General features: G+C 37.8%; 1 long non-coding RNA gene and 6 pseudogenes across 2 annotated transcripts; 1 reads left to right on the top strand and 6 right to left on the bottom strand.

Annotated features, from left to right (window-relative positions):
* Nucleotides 1–707: 707 nt before the first annotated feature.
* On the bottom strand, nucleotides 708–826 carry LOC148268550 (5S ribosomal RNA; annotated as a pseudogene).
* A 2550-nt stretch (nucleotides 827–3376) lies between these two features.
* Nucleotides 3377–3495, bottom strand: LOC148268551 (5S ribosomal RNA; annotated as a pseudogene).
* Nucleotides 3496–3913: 418 nt separating this feature from the next.
* LOC148268552 (5S ribosomal RNA) lies at nucleotides 3914–4032 on the bottom strand (annotated as a pseudogene).
* Nucleotides 4033–4803: 771 nt separating this feature from the next.
* Nucleotides 4804–4922, bottom strand: LOC148268553 (5S ribosomal RNA; annotated as a pseudogene).
* Nucleotides 4923–5272: 350 nt separating this feature from the next.
* LOC148268554 (5S ribosomal RNA) lies at nucleotides 5273–5391 on the bottom strand (annotated as a pseudogene).
* Nucleotides 5392–6208: 817 nt separating this feature from the next.
* Nucleotides 6209–6327, bottom strand: LOC148268555 (5S ribosomal RNA; annotated as a pseudogene).
* A 14889-nt stretch (nucleotides 6328–21216) lies between these two features.
* LOC110819876 (uncharacterized) lies at nucleotides 21217–25152 on the top strand. 2 transcript variants are annotated; one of them, XR_015817994.1, is made up of 3 exons: nucleotides 21239–21554; nucleotides 21638–24471; nucleotides 24819–25152. It is a non-coding gene; the product is annotated as an uncharacterized LOC110819876 (long non-coding RNA). The 2 variants fall into 2 exon arrangements; XR_015817993.1 differs by having other exon boundaries at nucleotides 21217–21554; nucleotides 21638–25152.
* Nucleotides 25153–25742: the final 590 nt, after the last annotated feature.

Raw genomic sequence — 25742 nt, forward strand, 5'->3', positions numbered from 1 at the left:
CATTTTGTGCTGCAAATACATATACCTCTTTTCCTTCCATCCCCCCTCTCCCCTGTCATTATTTTTTTCGTTGTGCGTGTTCTAATTCTAATATCAAGAAAAATATCCCGGCACCTTGACTCACGCCCAGATTAAAGGACCGCCCATCACCCCTTGTTTTTTGTTGTTTTACTATGTAAGATACTTGTAATGACACTCTTATCATGTGGTGGACTATAAATGAATACACAAAAAATATTAAGCAAATTGCTTTGGTGTCGCGATTCACGTCAGCGAATAACCGACGGACAGTGGCTTCAGTCACACGTAATGTTTAACGCCTCTTCCGCAAAATGATAGGTGCAACAAGAGGACTTCCCAGGAGGTCCACGTTGCAAATGCATATGCCCCATCTCCTTTTCTCCCCCCTCTCATCATTTGTTTCATTGTGCACGCACAACGTACCTCTACTTCGAGTTTTAATATCAAACAAAATGCCACTGCACCTCGACTCACGCCCAGATGAACGGACCGCCCACCGCACCTATGTTTTTATTGTTCTATTATGTAAGATGCGCATAATGACACTCTAATCACGTGGTGGACTATTAATAAATGCGCAAAAAATATTAAGCAAAATGTTCCAGTGACATGAGTCACACCAACGAATGAACCGGTGGACCATGACTTCGGTCTCGCGTAATTTTATTGCCCCATCTGCAAAAAGATGGGTATAACATGAGGACTTCCAAGGAGGTCAACCATCTTAGTACTACTCTCGCCCAAGCACACTTAACTGCAGAGCTCTTATGGGATCCGGTTCATTAGTGCTGGTATTATCGCACCCGTCCCATTTCGAGCTGCAAATGCACGTGGCCATTCTCCTTCTATTCCATTTCCCATCATTTGTTTCACTGTGCGCGTACACCTCATCTTTGCTTCTAGTTCTAATATCAAGTCAAATGCCCTAGTGCCTCAACTTATGCCCAGATGAACGGATTATTCGTCACACCTCTGTTTTTGTTATTTTACTAATTAAGATGCTTGTAATGACACTCTTATCATGTGGTGGGCTATAAATAAATGCATGAAAAATATTAAGCAAAATGCCCCGGTGCTGATAGTTACGTCGACGAATGAACAAACGGACAGTGGCTCTAGTCGCACGTAAAATTTAACTCCCCATCCACAAAAACCCATCCTAGTATTACTCTAACCCAAGCACACGTAATTGCGATGTTCTAATTGGATCTGGTGCTTTAGTGCTGGTATAATCGGACCTATCCCATTCTGCACTGCAAATGCATATACTCGTTCTCCTTCCTTCCCCCTCCCGTCATTTTTTTCGTTATGCGCACACACTGCACCTCTGCTTCTTGTTCTAATATCAAGCAATATGCCTCGGCGCCTCGACTCATGCCCAGATGAACAAACTACCCCTTGCTCTTCTGTTTTCATTGTTCTTCTATATAAGATGCTCGTAATGACACTCTTATCACGTGGTGGACTACAAATGAATATATAAAAAATATTAAACAAATTGCCCTATCACCGTGACTCATCCCAGCGAATGAACCAGCAGATCGTTGCTCCGGTCGCACGTAATGTTTAACTCCCCATTCGTAAAAAAAATAGGTGCAATAGGAGGACTTCCCAGGAGATCACCCATCCTAGTACTACTCTCGCCCAAGCACGCTTAACTACAGAGTTATGATGGGATACAGTGTATTAGTGATGGTGTGTACATCTCACCTTTGCTTCTAGTTCTAATATCAAGTGAAATGCTCGGACGCTTCGAATCACACCCATATGAACGGACCACCTGCCGCACCTCTATTTTCGTTGTTCTACTATTTAAGATTCATGTAATAACACTCTTATCACATGGTGTACTATAAATGAATCACGAAAAATATTTAGCAAAATGCTCTGGCATCGCGACTCACACCAACGAACTGTGGCTTCGGTCACGCGTAACGTTTGATGGCCCATACGCAAAAAGATGGGTGCAACAAGACGACTTTCCAGAAGGTCACCCATCCTAGTACTACTCTCATCTAAGTACGCTTAACTGCAGAGTTTGATGGGATTTGGTGCATTAGCGCTAGTATAATCGTTCCCTTCTAAATCCGCGATGCAAATATATATACCCCTTCTCCTTTCTTCCCTCCTCCCGTCATTTGTTTCACTGTGTGTGCACACTGTACCTCTGCTTGTAGTTCTAATATCAGGCGAAATGTCCCAGTGCATCTACTCACGCCAAGATGAATGGATCACCAGCTGCACCTCGTTTTTCGTTATTCTACTATATAACATGCTCGTAATGACACTCTTATCACGTGGTGAACTATAAATGAATTCATAAAAAATATTAAGAAAAATGCCCTGCCGCCACGACTCACGCCGGCGGACTGTGGCACCAGTCGTGCATAACGTTTATCAGTTTTGTCCGCAAAAAGACTGGTGCAACACAAGGACTTCCCAAGAGATCACCCATCATAGTACTACTCTCGCCCAAGCATGCTTAACTGCGGAGTTCGATAGGATCCAGTGGATTAGTGCTGATATGATCGTAACCCTTCCATTTTCTGTTGCATATATATATACCCCTTCTCCTTCCCTCTCCCCTCCCATCATTTGTTTCATTGTGCGCGCACACCGCACCTCTACTTCTAATTCCAATATCAAGTGAAATGCTTCGGTATCTTAACTCATACCCAGATGAAGGGACCGCCTGCCGCACCTCTGTTTTTGTTGTTCTACTATGTAAGATGCTCGTGCTGATACTTTATCACGTGGTGGGCTATAAATGAATGGACAAAAAATATTTAGCAAAATAACTTGGCACCACGACTTACATTTGTGAATGAATCGGCGAACCGTGACTCCAGTCCCACGTAAAGTTTAACTCCTCGTCTATAAAAAGAAGGGTGTAAAACGAGGAGTTCCCAGGAGGTCACCCATCCTAGAACTACTCTCACCCAAGCACACTTAGCTGCAAAGTTCTTATGGGATCTTGTGAATTAGTGCTAGTATGATCGAACCCATTCCATTTTGCATTGCAAATATATGTACCCCTTCTCCTTCCTTTCCCCCCTCCTGTAATTTATTTCGTTGTACGCACACACCGCACCTCTGCTTCTAGTTCTAAAATACAGCGAAATGCCCCAGCGCCTCCATTCACGTTCAGATGAATGGACCACCTACCACACCTTTGTTTTTAATTTTCTACTATGTAAAATACTCATAATGGCCCTCTTATCTTGTCATAGATTATAAATGAATGCACGAAAAATATTAAGTAAAATGCCCTGGTGTCGCGACTCACTTCGGCGAATGAACCAGCGGACTGTATTTCCGGTCGCGCGTAACTTCTAATGCCCCATCAGTAAAAAGACGGGTGTAACACGAGGACTTCCCAAGAGGTCACCCATCTTAGAACTACTTTCGCCCAAGCACGCTTAGCTGCGGAGTTCTGATGGGCTCTGGTGCATTAGTGCTGGTATCATCAAACCCGTCCCATTCTGTGCTGCAAACGCATGTGCCCCTTTTCCTTCCCTCCCCTCCTTCAATCATTTGTTTCTCTGTGCGCTCACACCTTACCTCTACTTCTAGTTCTAATATCAAGTGAAATGACCCGACACCTCAACTCACACTTAGATGAATTAACTACCCGCCGCACCTCTATTTTCGTTGTTCTACTATTAAGATGCTCGTAATGACACTCTTATCACGTGGTGGATTATAAATGAATACACAAAAAATATTAGGAAAAATATCCCTCCACCACGACTCACGCTAGCAAATGACATTATAAATGAATGCAAAAAATATTAAATAAAATGCTCTTGCGTTGCGACTCACTCCGGTGAATGAACCAGCGGTCTGTATCTCCGGTCGCACGTAATGTCTAACACCCCATCAGCAAAAAAAAAGGGTGCAACACAAGTACTTTTCAAGAGGTCACCCATCCTAGTACTACTCTCGCCTAAGCACAATTAAATGCGGAGTTCTAATGGGATCCAGTGCATTAATGCTGGTATGATCGCACTCGTCCCATTCTGCTGAGCAAATGCATATACCCGTTCTCCTTCCCTTTTCCCTACTATTATTTGTTTCGTTGTGCGTGCACACCGCACCTCTGCTTCTAGTTCTAATATCAAGCGAAATGCCCCAAAGCCTCGACTGACACCTAGATGAACAGACCGCCTGTCGCACCTTTGTTTTTATTGTTCTACTATGTAACATGCTCGTAATGACATTCTTATGATGTGGTGGACTATAAATGAATGCATGAAAAGTATTAAACAAAATGCCTCAGCACCACTATTCATATGGGCGAATGAACCGACTGACTGTGGCTCCGGTCGTGCGTAATATTTAACGCTCCATCCGCAAAAAGACGGGTGCAACACAAAAACTTCCCAGGAGGTCACCCATCTAAGTACTACTCTTGCCCAAGTATGCTTAACTATGGATTTCTGATGGAATCCGGTATATTAGTGTTGGTATGATCCCATCCTTCCCATTACACGCTCAAATACATATACCCTTACTCATTCCCTCCCCCCTCCCATCATTTGTTTCGATGTGCGCACACACCGCACCTCTGCTTCTAATTTTAGTATTAAACGAAATTCATCGGCACTTAAACTCACGCCCAGATAAATGGATCGCCCGTCACACCTCTTTTTATATTCTTCTACTATATAAGATACTCATAATGACACTCTTATCACCCTGTGCTGTGACTCACGCTGGCGAATGAACCGGCGAACCATGACTTCAATCGTGCGTAATGTTTAACGCCCCATCTGAAAAAGACAGGTGCAACACGAGGACTTCCCAGGAGGTCACCCATCCTAGTACTACTCTCACTCAAGCATGTTTGACTGTGGAGTTCTGATGGGATCTGGTGCTTTTGTGCTGGTATGATCGCACTTGTCCCATTTTGTGGTGCATATACATATACCCATTCTCCTTCCCTCCCACCTCCCATCATTTGTTTCGCTGTGCACGCACATCGTACCTTTGCTTATAGTTCTAATATCAAACAAAATATCTCGGTTCCTCGACTCATACCCAGATGATCGGACTGCTCGACGTACCTCTGTTTTCGTTATTCTACTATGTAAGATACTCATAATAATATTCTTATCACATGGTGGACTGTAAATAAATGCACGAAAAAGATAAAAAAAAATGGCCCAGCGTCGCGACTCACGTTTGTGAATGAATCGACGAACTGTGACTCTGGTCGCGCTTAACGTTTAATGCCTCATCTGCAAAAAGAAGGGTGCAACACAAGAACTTCACAGGAGGTCATCCATCCTATTACTACTCTTGCCCAAGCATGCTTAACTGCAGAGTTCTGATGGGATTCAGTGCATTAGTGCTAGTATGATCGCACTCGTCCCATTCCGCACTACAAATACATATACCCCTTCTCCTTCCCTTCCCCTTCCCATCATTTGTTTCACTGTGCGCGCACACCTTACCTCTATTTCTAATTCTAATAATAAGCAAAATGCTCCGGCACCTTGACTTATGCCCAAATAAACAGACTGCTCGCTGCACCTCTATTTTCATTGTTTCACTAATTAAGATGCTCGCAATAACACTCTTATCACGTGGTGGATTATAAATGAATGCATGAAAAATATTTAGTAAAATGCATCGGCATCGTGACTCATGCTGGGAATGAACCGGCGGACCGTGGCTCAGATCATGCGTAACGTTTAACTCCCCGTACACAAAAAGATGGGCGCAACACGAGCACTTTCAAGGAGGTCCCCAATCCTATTTCAATTCTCGCCCAAGCACGCTTAATTTCGGAGTTCTAATGGGATCTGGTGCATAAGTGCTGATATAATCGCAATCGTTCAATTCCGCACTACAAATGCATATACCCATTCTCCTTTCTTTCCCCCTCCAATTATTTATTTCGCTTTGTGTGCACACCACACCTCTACTTCTAATTCTAATGTCAAGCAAAATGCTCCGGTGCCTCGACTCATGCCCAGATTAACAGACTGCCCACCGCACCTCTATTTTCGTTGTTCTACTAATTAAGATGCTCATACTGAAAATCTTATCACGTGGTGGACTATAAATAAATGAAGAAAAAATATTAAACAAAATGCCCCAGCCTCGCGACTCAGGCTGGCGAATGAACCGGCGGACAGTGGCTCTGATCGTGTGTAACATTTAACTTTCTGTTAAAAAAAAAAAGGTGCAACACGAAAACTTCCCAAGGGGTCACCCCTCCTAGTAGTACTCTCGCACAAGCACAGTTAACTATGGAGTTCTGATGGGATCTGGTGCATTAGTGCGGGTACGATCGCACCAATCTAGTTTAGCGCTGCAAATACATATAGCCCTTATCCTTCCCTCCCCCCGCTCATCATTTGTTTTGTTGTGCTCGCACACTACACCTCTGCTTCTAATTCTAATATCAAGCGAAATGCCCGGCGCCTCGAATAATGCCCAGATGAACGGACCGCCCACTACACCTTTATTTTTGTTGTTCTACTATATAAGATATTCAACTACTATCTAAGATTAAAAGGAAAGCAAGAACAGAAGCTAGAATTCAAAACAAAACCAAAAGTTAGTTACCTACACAGAGTCATAATTCAGGTGCAATATAAGGAAGCTCAAGTTAAAGCTTGTTGTGATTTTCTAATGTTGTTAAACCGTTAGAAAAGGCATTAAGAAGCTAAAGAATAGTGGAAATGAGTCACTAAGAAAACGAGAGGACTTACCTCAACAGGGAAAGAAGTGGAGTCCTCTCGTACAGATGCGCATAACTCTCCTCTAACTTTCTTTATTTTCTACTACTCCCTCTCACCTCTATTCTACTCCTTTCTCCCTCTAAACTCACTATTTCCTCTTAGTGTTTCTCCCTCAACTTAACTCTTTCACTCAAACAGATGAGGAAAACAAAGATAACAAAAGGGGAAGCTTCAAGTAACAATTTCCCTCCCATCTCCACCATCGGATCACATGCAAGTGATATGAGCCATTGATGCTTAGTTGGGACGATCAGCTGGAGGAGAAGATGTTGTTAATGTCGATAGTTGACAGGGCAGCATGCCAGCAATAGCTACTAGTTTGGATTCCACAAATGGTGGAGTTCGGTGTTATCCCATCATTACCCATAGCTAAAAGCTTCTCACAAAAATCTTGAGGGTTGAGGAGGAAGTCCGATCACATGCATTTTCATTTTTTAAGGAAGACTACCAACATATATATCCATTCGTATCATATAATTGATAAATAATGTTTAATTTTATGCATCAAGATAAATCGATAGTCATTAATTATCTAAAAATTTGCTTAGAAGTGTATAATAGAATACTAAGAAATGCCTTACCAAAACCTTTAAGCTTTTTTTAGATTTATTTGCTTTTCAAGGAAGAAAAACAGTTATTTGGAATAGTCCTTACGTTAAGTAGCTTTTCTAAAATTTAAGTGAAAAATGAGCTTAAGGGTGAGCTCTTTGAAGTTGTAATGTGAAAAAAAAAAAAACCATGGAGAAAAGAAGGAAAATTACCATGTGAAGATTGAAGGCCTTTCGGTCTCTTTCTCTCTCAAAACTCGTTTTCTCTCTCTAAATTCTCTCTACACTCTCAGTTAAGGGAAGAATAAGAGAAAATGAAAGGAATGGGGAAGGCTTTAAATATCCAAAGAGAGAGAATGCATGTGTGCCACATGGCAGCATGTATAGCTGACACGTGGCAGCCGGTGGAGGGTTACAGCCAGTGATTGATGGTGATTGACGAGATAGCTATAAACAATGTGATGGCTAACTTGTGTTGGTGGCTGATGGGATATGCGTTAGCTGCACACAGGCGCACGTCATGATGTGCACACAGGTGTGCACAATCGGCCCCGCATACACGCAGCAGGTGCACGAGCATGCTGGCTCGTTGGTGCAGGCTATTCCCCCTGGTTCGCGGGCTTTTCCTACTCCAAATTTTTTTTCTTTTTTCGCTTTCTTTATTTTTTTCCTAAAAATTTCAAAATAATTTTCTTTTTATGCAATGAGTAAATAAAAATAAAAATAAAATAATTTAAAAATTAAAAGTAAGGTCAAGCAAAATACTAATTAAAATTAAAGTTAACATTTAAGTGTTGTAATTCACTAAAACATGGAGTGAAAGAAACACGGCATTTGAATACAGAGATGCATCCTCCCTACCTTACAAAAATTTGATTCTCTAAATTTAAAAGACTTTGGGATACTTGTCCCACATTTCATCTTCAAATTCCCACATAGCTTCATCCGGAGTGTGGTGCTGCTATAAAACCTTTACCATTGGAATCCTTATGTTCCTTAAAACCTTTTCCATCTAATCAATTATCTCGGTAGGGTATTCCTGATAAGATGTGTGAACAAATAAGAGTCTACTGATGCAGGATGATGTAAGAAGGGTCGTGGTGATACCTCTTGAGCATAGAGACATGGAAAACATCATGTAGGCCAGAGAATTCAGAGGGTAAAGCAAAATTATATGACACAGGGCCTACATACTCCAAAATCTCAAAATGTCCAATAAAACAAGGGCTTAACTTTCCTCTCTTCCCATACCGCATTTTCTATTGTATTGAAAAACCTTCAAAATGTGGTCACCCACAATAAATTTCAAAGCTCTCATTCAGTTGTCAGCATAACTCTTTTGACAACTCTACATGGGAATGAAGTTCTTATGGACGACGATAACTTTGTCAACGGTCTCCTGGATGTAATCCATTCCTGGGAGATGTTTGTTCTCTATTTCATTCCAATAGGATGGGGATCGATAGGGCCAACCATAGAGAGCTACAATTGGAACCATACCAATACTAGAGTGATAGCTATTATTATAAGCAAATGTAGCAAGGAGAAGATGTTGATCTCAACTACCACCAAAATTCAATACACAGGCACGCAACATATCCTCCAGCATCTAAATAGTTCGTTCAGACTATCCATCAGTTTATGGATGGTAAGTAGTGTTGAAGTAAAGTTTGGAGTCAAGAGCCTCTTGGAAACTATCCCAAAAATGATAAGTAAAATGAGAATCCCTCACTGAAACCATGAAACTAGGACACCATAGAGTTTGACAATCTCCTCAACATACAAATTAACCAATTTAATAGTTGAATTAGTAGTCTTAACTGCAAAAAAATGGGCATATTTGGTCAATCTATCCATAATAACCCAAATAGCATTATGATATAAACTAGTTTTTGGTAAACTCATGATAAAGTCCATAGTTATATGCTCTCATTTCCATTCTGCGATGGGGAGACTTTGCATAAGGCCACTAAGTCTCTGGTGGTCTGCCTTGATCCGTTGGCAAGTGAGAGATTAGGAGATAAATTCAACAATATCCTTTTTTTGTACTAAGCCATCAAAAACAATACCTCAAATCTCGATACATCTTTGCACTTCTAGGATGTATAGACAACTTGGATGCATGGACTTCCTTCAAAATGTCCAACTTAAGCTAGGGGTCGCTAATTACCCATATTCAATCTCAAAACCTATAAAGTCTGTCGGTTATTTTGAAGTAATGAGGTTCCTCGGATGCAAACTTGTCTATGTGTTCCAAAATTTTAAGATCAGTAGACTGGGCTTTCCAAATTCTCATGAAGAGAATGGGTTGGATCCGAATTTGGGTGAGGTATATATCTTCACCATAATGATTCAGTCAAAGACCTTGAATTGTCTCAAGCATCCTCCAACTAGAAACCATCAACTGAGCTAACATAGCAGAGTCCTTTCGACTAAGGACATCATCGACTACATTACTCTTATATGGGTGGTACATGATCTTGCAGTCGTAATCCTTCATGAGATCCATCCAATGCCTCTGTCTCATGTTTAACTCCCTCTAGGAAAATAAATACCTTAAACTTTTGTGATTAGTGTAGATTTAAAAAATCTAACTATAAAAGTAGTGACACCATATCTTCAGGGCAAAGACAATGGCGGCAAGCTTAATGTCATGAGTGAGGTACTTACGCTCATGCGACTTTAGCTGTCTAGAACCATATGCTACTACTCGACTATGTTACATGAGTACGCATCCCAAACCCACATGAGATGCATCACAGAAAATTTGAAATTGATCGGTATTATCAAGAAGAATCAACACTGGGGTAGTGGTAAGTCGACATCTAAGTTTGACAAACTTTATTCACATCTAATATCCCAATCAAATATGACACCTTTTCTACTGAGTTGAATTAAGGGATCGACAATACAGGAGAAGCCTTCAATGAAGTGCCAATAATATGCCACCAATCCTAAAAAGCTGTTAATTTCTATGACATTGGTCTGTTAACTAAAATTAATTACAGCCTCAACCTTTGATGGGTTAACAGAAACTCCATCACCAAAAACTATATGACCAAAGAAAGAAATATGGTTTAACCAAAAGCAGCACTTACTTAACTTAGCATAAAGTCGGTGTTGTCGAAAAGTACCAAGGACTTGAGTTGATGAACGACATGTTCTTGAGCGTCCTTGGAATACACTAGAATGTCATTAATAAAAACGATGACATATTAATCTAGTGCAAGCCTAAAAATTTGGTTCATAAGGTCTGTAAATATTGTAGGGGTATTAATTAACTCGAAGGAAATGACCTTGAATTCAAACTGGTCATACCTTCAGTGGAACGTCATTTGGGAATATCTTCGACCTTAACCCTCAACAGGTGATAGACCTGAGATCAATCTTAGAAAATACTAATACACTCTGTAATTGGTAAAAAAAAAAAAAGGTCGTTAATATGGGGTAAGGGATACTTTTGATTCTCACCTTGTTGAGTTTTCTGTAGTTAATACTTAAGCTGAGGCATCCTTCTTCTTAACAAACAAAACTAGAGCACCCCAAGGAGAATGACTTGGTCTGATAAACATTTCTTTCCTCAATGTTGTGATATGACGTTCCAACTTTACAAGTTCCGTTTAGCCCATTTAGTACGTAGTTTTAGAGATAGATTGTGTCCCTGAGGCTAGGTCAACGAAGTACTCGATCTCCCACCTAGGTGGCAGACCTGGTAGCTCCACAAGAAAAATATTTGGGAAGTTACAGACGATAAGGATCGTCTGTACTAACAACTCAGAATCCATGTGCCTATACATCACATATGTTAGAAAAAAAACAAGCAATATAAATCTTAAAAATATTTTCCATGCAAATACTTAAATGCATAAAAATTTTAAAAATTCAAAAAATATTCATTTACAAAACAAAGCTTCCTATAATCGTAGGATTGTTTCTTTTTAGGAGAGAGGAGGGTTACAATTTTGTCACCACAATCGATGAGAGCTTGATAGTTTTCTAACCAATCCATACCTAAAATTACATCGAACCTAGAAAAATATAAAAGTATAAGGTCTATAGTTAGTTCTTTATCTGAAACTTTCACTTTACAGTTCTTATATACAACATGTATTTTTAAGAGTTCCCTAGAGGATTTTTCTATAGCTAAAATTTGTCCTAGAGGTTCTGGTTTAATTTCTAAATTTCTTGCAAACTCACATAACATAAAAGAATGACTAGCACCAGTATCAATCAAAGTACGAACGGTAGAATTATGAACAGAAACCGTACTTGAATGGTAGTTCGGTATAGCTACGGCACCAGACTCACTAAGATGGAAGACTCTTCCCTGGGCAATCGGTCTAGTAGTGTCTCACAGCTTCTGGGGATAGTCCTTCACAAAATATTGTGTGCTCCTGCACTTATGGCATACATTGTTCAGTTAGTGGCAGGGTTGATTACCATGATTTCGCTCACAATGTTGGCATATCTGGACAAGCTAAACAGGGTTACCAGGAGGTGGGGGGAGGACAACAACATAAACTATTTTGGCTCATTTGAGACTATGATCTAGGCAAATCTCCTTCCTATTTTATTGTTGTTGTGCTAGGAGATGATTAATGTGCCAATAACAACCTGCAAGGAGTTCTTTGGCCAACTGGACATGCTCAAGGACTTCTATATAGGTGTTTGGCTTTAACATAGACACTCAGTTAAAGATATTTTCCTTAAGATCCTTCAAAAAAAGTTTAGCCTTCTGGCTCTCAGTGGCTACAATTTGAGGGATAAACTGGGACAACTAGACAAACCAGGCGGCATACTAGCTGACAATGATGTTTTCCTGATGTAGGTCTTTGAAATCTTATTCTCTCTTCTCTTGAGCACAGACTAAAAAAATTTTCTTGAGAAAAACATCCATGAAATGATCTTAAGTAATCGGAGTCAGCAAGGTATCTTTCTTGAGACGCCACCAATGTTTATTCTCTCTAGTGAACATAAAGTTTATTAAAGGAATCTTCAGCTCTTTGGTGAGTTCAAAGATAGAGAAGAGCTTCTCGATTAACATTATCCATGCTTCTATAGCCATGGGTCAAGCCCACCATCAAAGCGAGGAGGGTTCAGTCTCTTAAATTCTAAGATGTTCTGGAGATAGTTCGATCACTTGGATGATGGTCATTACAGGAGGCAGTTGATCAGCATTATGGGCACGGTTATGACCCACAGCGGTGGTCAGACCCTGAATGGCCCTAAATAGCTTAGTAAATTCAGTCCAGATTGGGCATTCTGGGTTTCGGGTTATTCTATAGAAGGTCTCACTCGAGTCATTTGGCCTACAAAAAGGAGACAAATGTTTAAAGACAAATTTTATTGGCTAGGTTACAAAAGATTATTTCTAGTTCTAAGAATTTCTTAATTTTCTAAATATAAACTTTAGATCTCATTATAAGGAATATTGCGAGAATCATGCTCTGATACTAACTATGACATCTCGATACCTAGTGGGGTAAAAAGGTGTTGGATAATAAAATAGATATAATTGCATAAAAATAAACAAATATATATGTAGCAGAAAATATCATCCCGTACAAAAATTTAAGTTTTAAATTTTACACCTAAGACTAAGAAGATGTCTGGAAAAATACATGTATACACAAAAGTTTATGAAAAGTCACTTTTTTCTATTACGAAAGTGTTTCATCAGAGTCAGATAGGTAATGCACTTGGAATTCTCTTAAAGATCTGAGAATGGATCCAAACAAGCTTCTATGGACAACTCAATGAGTGAATCATCACTTCCAACATCATCTGAGGGGGACATGGATTAGGATGAGTTTTAATAAATTTAGTAAGGAAAATAGTATTTAAACTACACTACAAAGGTTTTAAAAGTTATTTACTTTCAAAACATGTCATTATCATAGAAAACAAGTGACTTACCTCTTGGACTTGTCATAGAACATGTTTATTTGAAATATTAAAAAAATGTTTACTTTTCTTTTAAATTAAATCAGAAACATCGGTATTCAAATCACAATAGAAAGTAAAGATGGTGCAGTGCAACATAAAAGAGTCAATAATACAATGAAAAAATATAACAAAAACTAGTTAAACAAACTAAAAGTATGGCAATGCCATGATGGAACAGTGAGAAACATATTCTATTAAAGAGAAACTATTAAAGCATGGGAAATCAATAAGTTGTTCTACCTATATCGTCAAATGGTTTAATTTATTTATGTCTTTTAAAGATGTTCGCGCAAAGCCATTCTAACTTATATCAACTGAGGGTAGAAGGGATCCCTAACTACCACTATGAATGGGCAAATAAATTTATTTCAATATCAGATAGTTCAAGGATAAAAGTAATGACCACAGTCGTAGTTCGCCATTGTGGCCCCTACAGTCAATCGTGAATCCACTCTCGTTAGAGGGAATGTCAATATCATTCACAGGAAGTGGTTCACCAATAGATTCAAATACAGATACATATACAGAAATAGAAACACCCCAGTGATAAAGGTCAAATGAATTTTCAATTATTTCTTATTTCTTTACTGATTTCAATTCACAGATAATCATGAATTCAAAACCAGTGGGAGTCCGATCAACATATCATGTCCTAACGATGCCTTTATAGCTGGATTTCACCCTCGAGTCAACTTCTCGAGCCAAGACTCAATAAAATGACCCTCTCCACATCACCCAAGGATAAGGCAGAGGGCCAAATTTGCACATACATCAAGTATCATCAAAGTTCGATCTAAACATGCATTTTAATTTTTTAAGGAAGACTAATAACATATATATCCAATTCTATCATATAGTTTATAAACAATGTTCAATTTCATACATCAAAACAAATTGATAGTCATTAATTATACGAAAATTTTCTTTGAAGTGTATGTAAAACTATTAAAAAATACTTAAACGAAACTTTTAAGCTTTTTTGAGATTTGTTTGCTTTTCAAGGAAGAAAGATGATTGTTTGGTAGAATCCTTGCGTTACGTAGCTTTTATAAAATTTATGTGAAAAATGAGCTTAAAGGTGAGCTCCTTGAAGTTATAGTGTAAAAAAAAAAAAACCAAGGAGAAAAAAGGAGGATTACCATTTGAAGATCGAGTGCCTTTCAGTCTCTTTCTCTCTCGAAATTCTCTCTCTAAACTCTCTCTCTCTAAATTCTCTCTACACTCTCAGTCAAGGGAAAATGAGGAAAAAATAAAAGGAATTGGAGAGAAGAGTGAACGGGGAAGGCTTTAAATAGCCATAAAGAAAGGATGTGCGCCACGTTACGACATGCACGACTGACATATGGCAATTGATTGAGGGATCTAACCGACAACGAACGTTGACCGAGGAGAAGGTTGCAGGTGGCATGACGGCTGACCTGCGCGGGCAACTGATGGGACGCGAGCTGACAGCCCCTAGGTGTGAGTTCTACTCACAAGTGCATGCAATGCACTAGCCTACGTGATGCTATGTCGCATGTTGCGGGCAATGTGATGTCGCGTATTGCGCGCGACATGAGGTGCGCATAGGTGCGAGCGATGGGACGTTGCGTGCTGTGTTTACAGCCTGACGTGCGCGCAGGCACGCACAATCTGTCCTGCGTGCGCATGGCAGGTGCTCATGCACATGGGTTCATGGGTGTGGGCCATTCCCGCTCCAAATGCTTTTTCTTTTTTTCTAAAAATTTCCAATAATTTTTTTTTTGTGCAAAAATAAAATTAAAAAAATAAAATAATTTAAAATTAATTTAAAATTTTAAAATAAAGTCAAGCAAAATACCAATTAAAATTAAAATTAACATTTAAGTGCAGTAATTCACTAAAATATAAAGTTAAAAAAAAACACTGCATTTAAATACAGAGGTTTTGTGGTATTACATAGGCGATCCTAGCCGCAGGATTTATTTTGGGTGGTTGACAACCATGTGGTTGATGGCCTTAATAGTGCCATCTGGCTGGAAAATAAGCACAACTTGCTTACTACATTCCACCACTTTTGGTGGTGGTTGAGGCATCCCATCACAGAAGGAAGAGGAGGTCAGGCTGCATGTGTGACATCCTAAATACTAATTAAAGTATAAGGGGCCAAATACATAAACATATATGAGTGCATTTAAAATAATTATATGCACCGAAATAAAAATATTATAAATCCCTTACAAAAATAAGTTTGAGTTCCAAATCTTATAATACTGAGGAAAAACAAAAATAAATATAAGCCTCTTCAAAATTTGGACTCATCAAAGTACAAGAAAAAACATGCACTCGTAATGATCCATGGATCCATGGGATCCTCATAGATTTCAATGGGTAAGTTTATAAGTGCCTCCTCACTATTGTCCTCATCTAAAAGGGGGTCATGGAAAGGGGTGAGTTCCATATATTTAGTAAGAAAAATAGTATTTAAATGACATTATTAAGATTTTAAAGGTAATTAACTTTTAAAAAATGTCTTATCCTGTAACGGCCCCGGAAATTAAAAGGAAATGTATATATTTATTCTAAGTGCGGAAGCAAAATAAAATAGATTATGATTAACATCCCTTACACAATAATCAAAACGTATTAAAGATATGAAAGAATAAACTGACTAAAGAAAATATTATAAATGAATCCTATAAGGAAAACTAATAAATCTTTAGGCTTCTATTCGCCGTCTTCTTACGAAATGGGCTCGGGAACCAAGTCCTCCTTATCTGAAATGGTTAAGTAAGGAATGAGCTACACTAGCCCAATAAAGATGTCACATTATCTCACTGTCACAGTAGTAAAGGTTGGTAGAAAACAAAAACGACCAATGGAACATAATTCATAACAAATTCATTTATCAATAATAAAACTCTTTACTGTCTACTTACCTCGGTGAGATTCATAAGAACAACTTATGAATATAATAGCATTATAAACATCATAAGATCATGGACACTGTGTAACATAACACATATCATACTTTTGTATTTCAATCATCAAACAATAAATTTCCTCTTTTATCAGCCTACTAATATCCATGGGGATCCATAGGGGTCCCCACTATACGTGAACCATTCACCTTAATTCCAGGGCCGTCCTCATACCCCGTCCGGTATGAGCGCCAAAACTATAAAGCTCAATACCCCGTCCGGTATGAGGGTGAAGCAGGTCGTCCCCATACCCCGTCTGGTATGAGCGCCACAACATTTAAAGTCTCCATACCCCGTCCGATATGAGAGACCACGTTCTCGGTAGCGTTCCCTATAGATCCGGTCTGTCCATCATCTCCCAGAATATCTAGTGAGGCTATCGACTTATCCGTTCATAAATTCACATACCATCCTTATTTTTCTTAGTCTCAATTACCCAATCAACATAAATACGTAAACCAGCAACGCACACCAAACAAGGCAACACAACATTGGGTCTACAATAATTCAAACCATAATAGATTAAATAGTTATTTATGGATACGAAATCACAGAATAAACAATCAAATATTATACTCCATTTAGACTGTAAAATATATCAAACAGGAACAAACCGACAAATACATCAAGTTCAGGCCATATTAGCAATCTTAGTTAATTATACATATCTATTTATTTATAAAATACCGTTCAATCATTTATTAGGCTTTAATGCCGTGATAGGAAATAGGGTGAGGGATCCTTACTTGTTTCGGAGTCTGAAATCGGGTTCTCACTACGCCTATGGGTAGTCCCTAGTTTTTCTAAATTTTTTTTCGAAAACTGAAACACATTTCCAGTACCTGCACATGTCCCAAAAAAATCTTAAATCAGACCCAGGGCCTATTCGGCAAATTTTAAAATTTTGGCGCAGCGGCTCCGCTGGGCTCTGGCGATGGCGCTGTCGCACGCGGCGGCGATCCGCCTCGGGTTGGCCGTTTTTGGCCAAACTTGCATTGGTTCCTATAATAAAACACCCCTGGGGGCCTCGGTGGGCCAAAAAATTACAAAAAATTGAGACTTACCGACAGCGGAGCTCTCGGGTGCAGCGGCTCCTCCGGCACGAGTTGCGATTTGGTGTTTTGCTCCGGTCAACCTATAAAGAAAAGGACAGTGGTAACAGTAGTGTAAAAATTACATCGAGCAGGAACTGGAAAGGGTTTCATCGGAGGTAAAAATTGAGGGAACCCGCGACGGCACCGCTGGATTTCGGCAGTATTTTTTGGCCAATTGGCCGATGGTTTGGCTCTGATGGCGGCCTGAAAATCCTCTGGTGCGGCGATGGGTGGCGGCAGCCAGTTCCTCCGATGGCTGAGTCGTCTTCTCCGGCGAGGGCTCTAGCGGCTAGGGTTTGGGTTTGGGTGTGGGTGAGGTTATTTATAACATTTCCCTTTTAATCTGAGCCGTCCATCACGATTAAATCTGGACCATCCGATCGCGATTAAATTGAGAATAAATTTGGGTCGTCCATTGCGATGTGATCTGGGTAGTCCGTGCGTGATTCAATCTGGGCCGTCCGTACGCGTGAGATCTGGGCCGTCCATGCGCGTTTTTGATCTGGGATGTCCGTGCGCGCGGGAACGAATCTGGGCCGTCCGATCGCGCGCACGCGGATCGCCCACGTGTCTCCGTCCCGCGTGGCTTCCCGCGTCAGTGTCCCTGCCACGCGGCGTGTCCTGGTTGGCTGGGGCTGCTGATCGGGCTGCTGACATGGCGTAATTTTTTTAAATTACGTTTTGACCTCCAGTTTTTTATTTTCTTTTCAAAAACACCCCTAGAATCCAAATTTTCACCCCTTTTTTCCCAAAATCATTTTCAATTAAATCTCAAAAATAATTTTACCCCATTTTATCATTATTATTGTTTTTATTTATATTAAATTAAATTAAAACCTTATAAATTAATTATTAAAATAAAATAAAATCAAATAAAATTCTAATAATAATAAAATAAAAAGTTTTGGGTGTTACATATCCACTTACCATCGAGGATCGAGCATGTGGGACCATTATAATAATAAAGAAAACGTAATATTTTATTTAAAAAAATGTCAACATCAAATCAATCATATCAATTATATAATTATGTCATGTAAGTAGAGAAAATTAAACAAATCATATTATATCATGCTTTCATTTCATTTTACTTATTCTTCGTGCGAAACCGCTCTTACCTGACGCGGGAGGATATGGGAAGGATCGAATCAACTCCTAAAACTCACTCAATGTATGCAATATTGAAACTATAACCACCTAGAATAAGCATTTCCCTCTAATTAAATGTACAATCCTAAAAGAAAAGTAAAAACAAATAGTAGGAAAACTAAACAAGTAAAGAAAAAATACAACAGATTTACCGATAAATTGATCCCCACTCATTGGCTTAACAAGACTTTTCAAAACTCCTACTTCCCGAAGAACTTGAAAAAGCTAATTTCAGCAAAAATGCTAAAAAAACTGAAGCTTTCAAGAATTCTCTCAAATTGATTGTCAAAATGTGTGTTTATATCCTAGGGGCAAATACTTATTTATAGTCTTTTTCGGACAATCTAGATGAGTACAAAATCTTAAGATAATTTAATAAAATAATACCCTATATAAAATTCTATCTAAATATAAGATAAATACATAATAAAATAAATATTTATCCTAAATAAATTAATTAAATAATCGTAAGGGATAGGATTATAATAAAATAATAATTAAAATATTCTAATATTTATCCCACATGAATTCCATGTAAAACACATGTTGAAATTAATTTAGACATGTAGATTTTAATTTAAAACATGGATAATTTTAAAAGTGGGTCCCAAAGCCTTTTAAAATTTTAAAATAATGAAATAAATTAAATAATTTTTTTAAAAAAAAGAAAGGGAGCCGGTCAGGAAAAAGGTTACCCGGATGGGACGAGCCAGCAGGTCTGCACGGGCTGTGCAGGAAAAGGCCTGTGAGAGTTGCGAGCTAGTGGGCTTGGGCCAGTTGGGCCGTCCGCGGGCTAATCTGCATGGGTGGCCAAGTGGGAATCCCTAGCTGCCGGTCGCGCGTGCACAGATGGAGCGTGCAACCCCAGGTTAGCGCACATACGCAGGCCCGCGTGCATGTTGTGCGGGTCTTGCACTCATGCAACACGCATGGGACGTGTGTGTCGTTTCGACCGCACACTTGTATGTTGCTTCACATATGTGAGTTATCTACCTATACTAGTAGATCGTCATGCTTGTTACTTACGTGCCAAAGGTAGTTTATGCATACCACACGTGTCTTCTATCTTTGCGGTGGACTTTAGGCCTCCCTCTGTGCTTTGTCAATGATCATGTTGCTTACCGAATCTTGAACTAGCAGATTAAAAATTCCTTAAAGCTTGTGGGCCTATCTTTGAGTGATTGGACCTATAGACAACTAGACTTATCTCCCCATTAGGCCTAGCTCGTTGTGGACTTTAGAGTCCTACGTGTCTTCTTCTTTTACCGAGATATCCTTCGTGATTGTTCTCGCGTCATCCCTCCCTTTTTCAAATAGATTCGTCCTAGAATCTTCACCTACATCAAAAGGCGACAGGTCAGATACATTAAAAGTAATAGACATTTCATACTCACCTGACAGTTGATCTTGTAGGCATTGTCGTTGCCACGCTCCAGAACTTGGAATGGTCCGTCTCCTCGAGGATTCAGCTTAGATTTCAACTGCGTGGGGAACCTTTCTTTCCTTAGGTGAACCAATATCCAGTCTCCTGGTTGGAAAATGAGGCATTTATATCCCTTGTTAACATTGCAGGCATAGGCTTCATTCTGTTTTTGTATGTGCTACCGAGTCTTCTCATGTATGGCTTTAATGAGTTTGACGTGCTGTTGTCCATTTGTACTTTTTACTTCTTGGACAAAAACTGTAATAGCCCAGATTTTCTCATATTGAACTCTTATATTATATATGATTAATTAAGTGTGTATATGTATGAAAAGAGATATGATAAGGTTAAGAACTAAGTTTCGAGTCAAATGGAGTGAAAATTATGAGACTAGGATAGCCAAAATCCCTTGAGAAGAGTTTTTATCTCAATAGGAAAAAACTGAGTTCTTGAGGCCCAAGAATGATTCTCGAGACTAGAACAACATTGTAGAAGGTAAGAAGATGCTTTGGAAATATAAGAGAGTAATTGGATTAACAATCAGGAGAGAAATCCCCAATGTGACGGAGGAAATCTTCGAAGATGCCCCAATTGACCCTTTGGGCTTGATTTATGTCTCAAAACTAAAATACTTCGAATTTAAAGCTCCAATTTGGCAAAGAACTAGCCAAGATATTAAGGATGAAGTATGTAGAAAAATAAAAATATACGTAGAAGAAACATTGGGAGAAATGAGACAAAATTTGAAAGACATGCATATGAAGAATAATTTTGACCTTTTGGGATTATTTGGGCCATAAGTGGGACAAATGGACCCATATGAAGCTAAACCAAACCCACGTGATAACTGACTACTTGAGGAACACGTGAAGCACATGTGTGTCTAAAAAGATAAATAATTGAGCAAGTTAAAGAGTTTTGAAGTAAGGGTTTGGGCATGGGCCTAACCTTGAGTGCGGTTTGGACCTTTTAGAACTTAAGTGGACCTTAGATAAGCAAATATAGTCATTTTGAGCCCAAATTTAGTAGGTAAGTAGCTGAAACCAGACGAGAAAGTAAAGGAAAAATGGGCTCAAAACTCATAAGAATCAAGGGAGTTCTGGCTATTTGAAATAAAGGCATGTGCATGAAGAGCAGTTTTGGGCCTTATAGATTTAAGTAGGCTTAAGGCGGCTTAAAACATATCGAATGGAGCCCAAATTTGGTATGGAAGCTCCTAAAAGGTGGATAAGATGTGGGAGGAGTCTGGATTAGATTAGAATACTCTAGAATTACTTAAAGGCTAAAGAAAGAAATAGATAAGGATAAGGATGAAGCTTGATGAGGTTTAAGTGACCAATCACATTTTGCCACCTCTCCCATGCTTATCAACTTACATGGATGTCCTTACCCTATAAATAAGGGTGTGGGAAGAAGGGAAAATTATTCTAGAGCTAAGAGAAAGCAAGGTTAGAGAGAGAAAGAAGAGAGAGAAAGAAAAAAGAAAAAAAAATAGGAAAAAGGAAGAAACCCAATAAAAGTGTGGGAAATTGAAGGAATTTAAGAATTTTTCCACGGCAAAACTCTACCTAAATTGTGAGAAAACGAGAGAGGAAGGAAGAAGGAAAGGAAAAAACTAAAGAAAGAAGAGCAAAGGAAAGTAAAAACTCACGATCAATCATGGGAGAACCCGCGAGCTTAAGGTAAGTTTTCTCCTTCATATGAATTTCATTTATCTTGAAATTTTGAGGATTATTTTTCAATGATATGAAGGATATTTTTTTAGGCTAGATATTTCTCAAAATAATTCTAGAACTCTGCCATATATTTGAGAGAAAAAGCTTAAAAATTAAGTCGAGACTTTGCCGGAGTTAAAGCAGCATATCCTACAAGGTATGTAGTTTCAAGTTTCTTTTCAAGAAAATCAATTTACATATTATGACGATATTTTTTATTGTAAAATAGTGACAATTCTAAGGAATCAGATGCTGCCACAATTTCACTAGAAATTTGAGAAAAATATAAAGGGAGACTTTGCTCGAGTGAAAAGAGAAAATTGAAGTATTTTTAAGGAAAGACTCTGACAGAGTGACTAGAAAAAATTCAAGAAAATATAGGGAGAGACTCTATCAGAATAAAAAAAGCTTAAATTGATTGCATCAGACTCGATGTAAGTGGGTATTGTGATTGCATAGCCTATGTAGTTTTCAAAATATTTTAAAAGTATTTTTAGTATAGTAAATGGATCTTGTGATTACATGGCCTAAGTAGTTTTGAAGTGTTTCATCAGTGTTTTATACATATTATATATATATAATGCAAATATTTTGTAAAAGTGCTATTATATTTTGAGTGTTATTTTATCCATGTATTTTGAAACGTAATTTTGATAATTATGCATCACTCATTATCGAGGGGAGCTATTCCAAAAGCACTTGCGTGATGCTAGACTTCAATGTGCCTCTACATAACCGTTTTGTTTTTGGGTATAGTGAGAAATTGATAAGTGTGAACCCATAAGTAATCGTTCTATTTTTTTGTGTATGAAAAAGTGTTAAGTGTTAAATGTACGCCTAAGCATGCATGACAGTAGGAAGATGTGAATGGCCCTCCATAACGGTGATGAAGTAGAGCTCATTGTACAATGTAGCGAAGTGCATCTGTTTTCTTATTCTGGGATATGTGGTTCGTTATACAATATAGCGCACTGTACCTGCTAAGTGATCTAGTACATGTGAGAGTGTAGCGCATTGTACAATGCAGCAATGTGTTTTCTAAATTGTGATTCTAATTTTAGTTTTTTACTATGCATCTGTTTTTACTAAAAGTGAATATGTTTTTGAGAAAGTGTAAAAGATATCTTGTTTTGATGTGTGTGAAATATATATATTGCATGTATTAGTTGTGTGTAATAATATCTACTTATTATGATAATATCTCACTCCCTCATTATTTTCAGATAATGAGGATTTTGCTGCAGAATAGTATGTGATACGAAAGAGAAATTGAGAACTTAGAGATCAGATTACCAGTTTGTACTTTTATATTGTAAGAAAAGAAAAAAAAATTAAATTTTCATATTATATTGTAGCTGATGTTCATTATTCAAGGGATGTAGCGCTTGTGCATACTCTGGCTATTAATGAAAGTTAGTTTTTATTATTTAATTAAGGGTAAAGTATAAGTGTGCTCTAGACATGCCCTAGAAGAAGAGGGAGTGGGCTGCGACAGGTGGTATCAGAGCACGGTTCTAGGACACATCCCTTAAATACGAAGCTTAGGATTACACAAAACCTTGTATTTATAGTGGAACTTAGAATGAGTATAGTAGAACGTAATGGGAACCCTCTCCTGTCCCTCAAGTATCCGGGAGTTAAAAATAGTGAGACCAATGAGAGAGCCTACATACGAGGTCCAAAAGATAGGACTGAATAAAATCTTGAAGGACTCATACGTATAGTGAATGACTTAGGTGAGATATTTTAGATACCATGGAATTTTTAAGGATCTAAGGAATAATGAATCTAGGGATGAGTGTTTTGAGAAGTGAAGAGGAGTTCTATATGATTGAACCATGAGATTTAAAAGAGTTTCCCTCACCAAAGAAATTACCAAGTGAGACAAGTATATGCCTTTGTGGTTAGAGATTGAACAAAGCTTGATATGTTGAGAGATAAAAGCTTATGAGAAAACATTTTATTGATAGCATTGAGGTCAAACATTGTTATGACTTGAAAGAGTGAATGTTACAAATCTTGAGATCATGTGAATAAAACTTTTGTTTTGGAGGATATGAGCTATTTTTGTTGATCAAAGAAAGACTAACTACTAGGAAAGAATGTTGTTATCCCATTACTAAGTACTAGTTCAAATTATGAAAGTGTACAATACTAAGGATTACCCTCCCATTCAAGTAGAGAATAAGTCGAGAACCTAAGATGAGGTATATTATCACCCATTTGAGAATTATAAGCAAACCATATTCCTAAAAGTAGTTTCTCGAACAAAGTGAAATGACACCATTGAACCTTTGGGGTGAGAATAGATAAGTATTACTGGATAAAACAACCAGTAGTGTGACAACTGTCAAGACTAGTTTCCCATTTCTAAGTTGAAGCAGATGATTTACATTTAATTTAGCTTAGGTTTTAATGTTTACAACTAGAAAAAAATAAGCTAATATGAGGAGCTTGCACAAGTTTGCTTTGATTTTAGGCTTAAAGTTACAGATTTTATTAGACAAAAGAACTGAAAAATTAAGCCCTTCCAAATGGACAATACTACCTAGTCTCAGCTTTACGAGGGGTCATTCATTATTTGTGATTTCACACTGCCTTTACGCTTCCAAATGTATAGGAATGTGGTCCTCAATTCACCCTTAAGTTAGTAAGCCTGCAGCATGGAACATTTAACACCAAAGGTGGTGAGTACGAATGGGTCCACAAGGTAATCACTTGTTCTCGGCATTTTATGCATTTGCTTATGTAAACATATTTTCTTTTTTTGTAAAGTGCAGATATTTCTGTACTGTCTTTTTGTCTTCATTGTTTCATTTGCTTGTTCCTCTTATTTTTTCAGCCTGAAATGGACACTAGCAGAAAGAGATTTTTCTTATGACTTGTAGGTCCATTCTTCCTACTTTTCTCTTGTTACTTGTGGAATATAAGCATCATTTGGAGAATATGATATTCTATCTTCCATGAGGCATGAAGTTGGAATGCGGACTAATTGGCTTTTTCAAGTTGTTGATATCCATATTAAATTCGGCTATTTGAGATATCAAGTTACCAGTTTTGACCAATTCTGTAATCAAAGTGGGAAGAGATAAAACGATAGTGTTTTTGTGTTGAGATTAATCCTTGACACATCCATTTTAATGTTTATGCCTTTAGAAAAAATAATTATGTCACTTGATTTTCCTAATAGTTCTTTTTTGTCAATTGTCCATGTATTACTGTCGAAAATAGGATATAGACAGAAACTGGATAACTTCCAGGATGACCACTTCGACAGAAGTAATGAAAGGGGCAGCTGATCGGATCCAACGTTTCTTCTACTTGCCATCTGACACATTTGCAAAACACCATGTGAATATCTTGCAACCCCCATTTGAGTTTTAATGTTGCTTGATTTTCTGAATTCAGGAATTGCTACCCATTTTTGCTCTTTACTATTTCTCCTTGTAGATCCCTTTTAATCCTTTTTCTTTCTTTTTTTTTTTTGTTTTTTGAATGATTTGGAAGAAGTTGTTTGGTTTTGTGTGTCTCTTGAGATGCTTGTGAATTTTGGTAAAATGGAAAATGAAGTATCATCTTTTTTTTTCTTAGAAATTAATTTTATCTTGTTTAAACAAGGTATATATTAAAAGACTGAATTTATCTGTGTGCAATGGTATTTAAGTAAATCTCACTCAATTGAGTGACTCTTAAATTACTAGTCATTCATATAATTTTCTGTAATTATTTTATTAAATTTCTTGTATATGTTATATCCGAACAAATATAACTCTGATATCTAATTATGCCATAATTAAAAAGATTTATTATATTTTAATCATTCATATAGTGTGTTTGAATTGTTGACTGAGTTTTTGTGTATTTTCTTTACGAAAAAATTATACTATTATTGATATATAAATGTCATCTAATTAATAAAATGTATGAAATTTTACTGAAAAAATATTGGTTTAATTTTTGTTTAAGTACTTTGATGGTTTAATACTCTGTAATTATTTTTTATATATATTTATAAAAATATTAGTTCTTAGTTTATTATTTTTTAATGTTTAATTATTTTTTTTTTAATTTTGACTTATGCACTCTTAAATTTTTTAATGTTCTTGCTTAAGAATCCAAATAAATGTATATATTCTATACAAATTGTCAATAATG

Source organism: Carica papaya, chromosome 3, assembly GCF_054855325.1.
Source record: "Carica papaya isolate Zhongbai chromosome 3, ASM5485532v1, whole genome shotgun sequence".
Taxonomy (NCBI): domain Eukaryota; kingdom Viridiplantae; phylum Streptophyta; class Magnoliopsida; order Brassicales; family Caricaceae; genus Carica; species Carica papaya.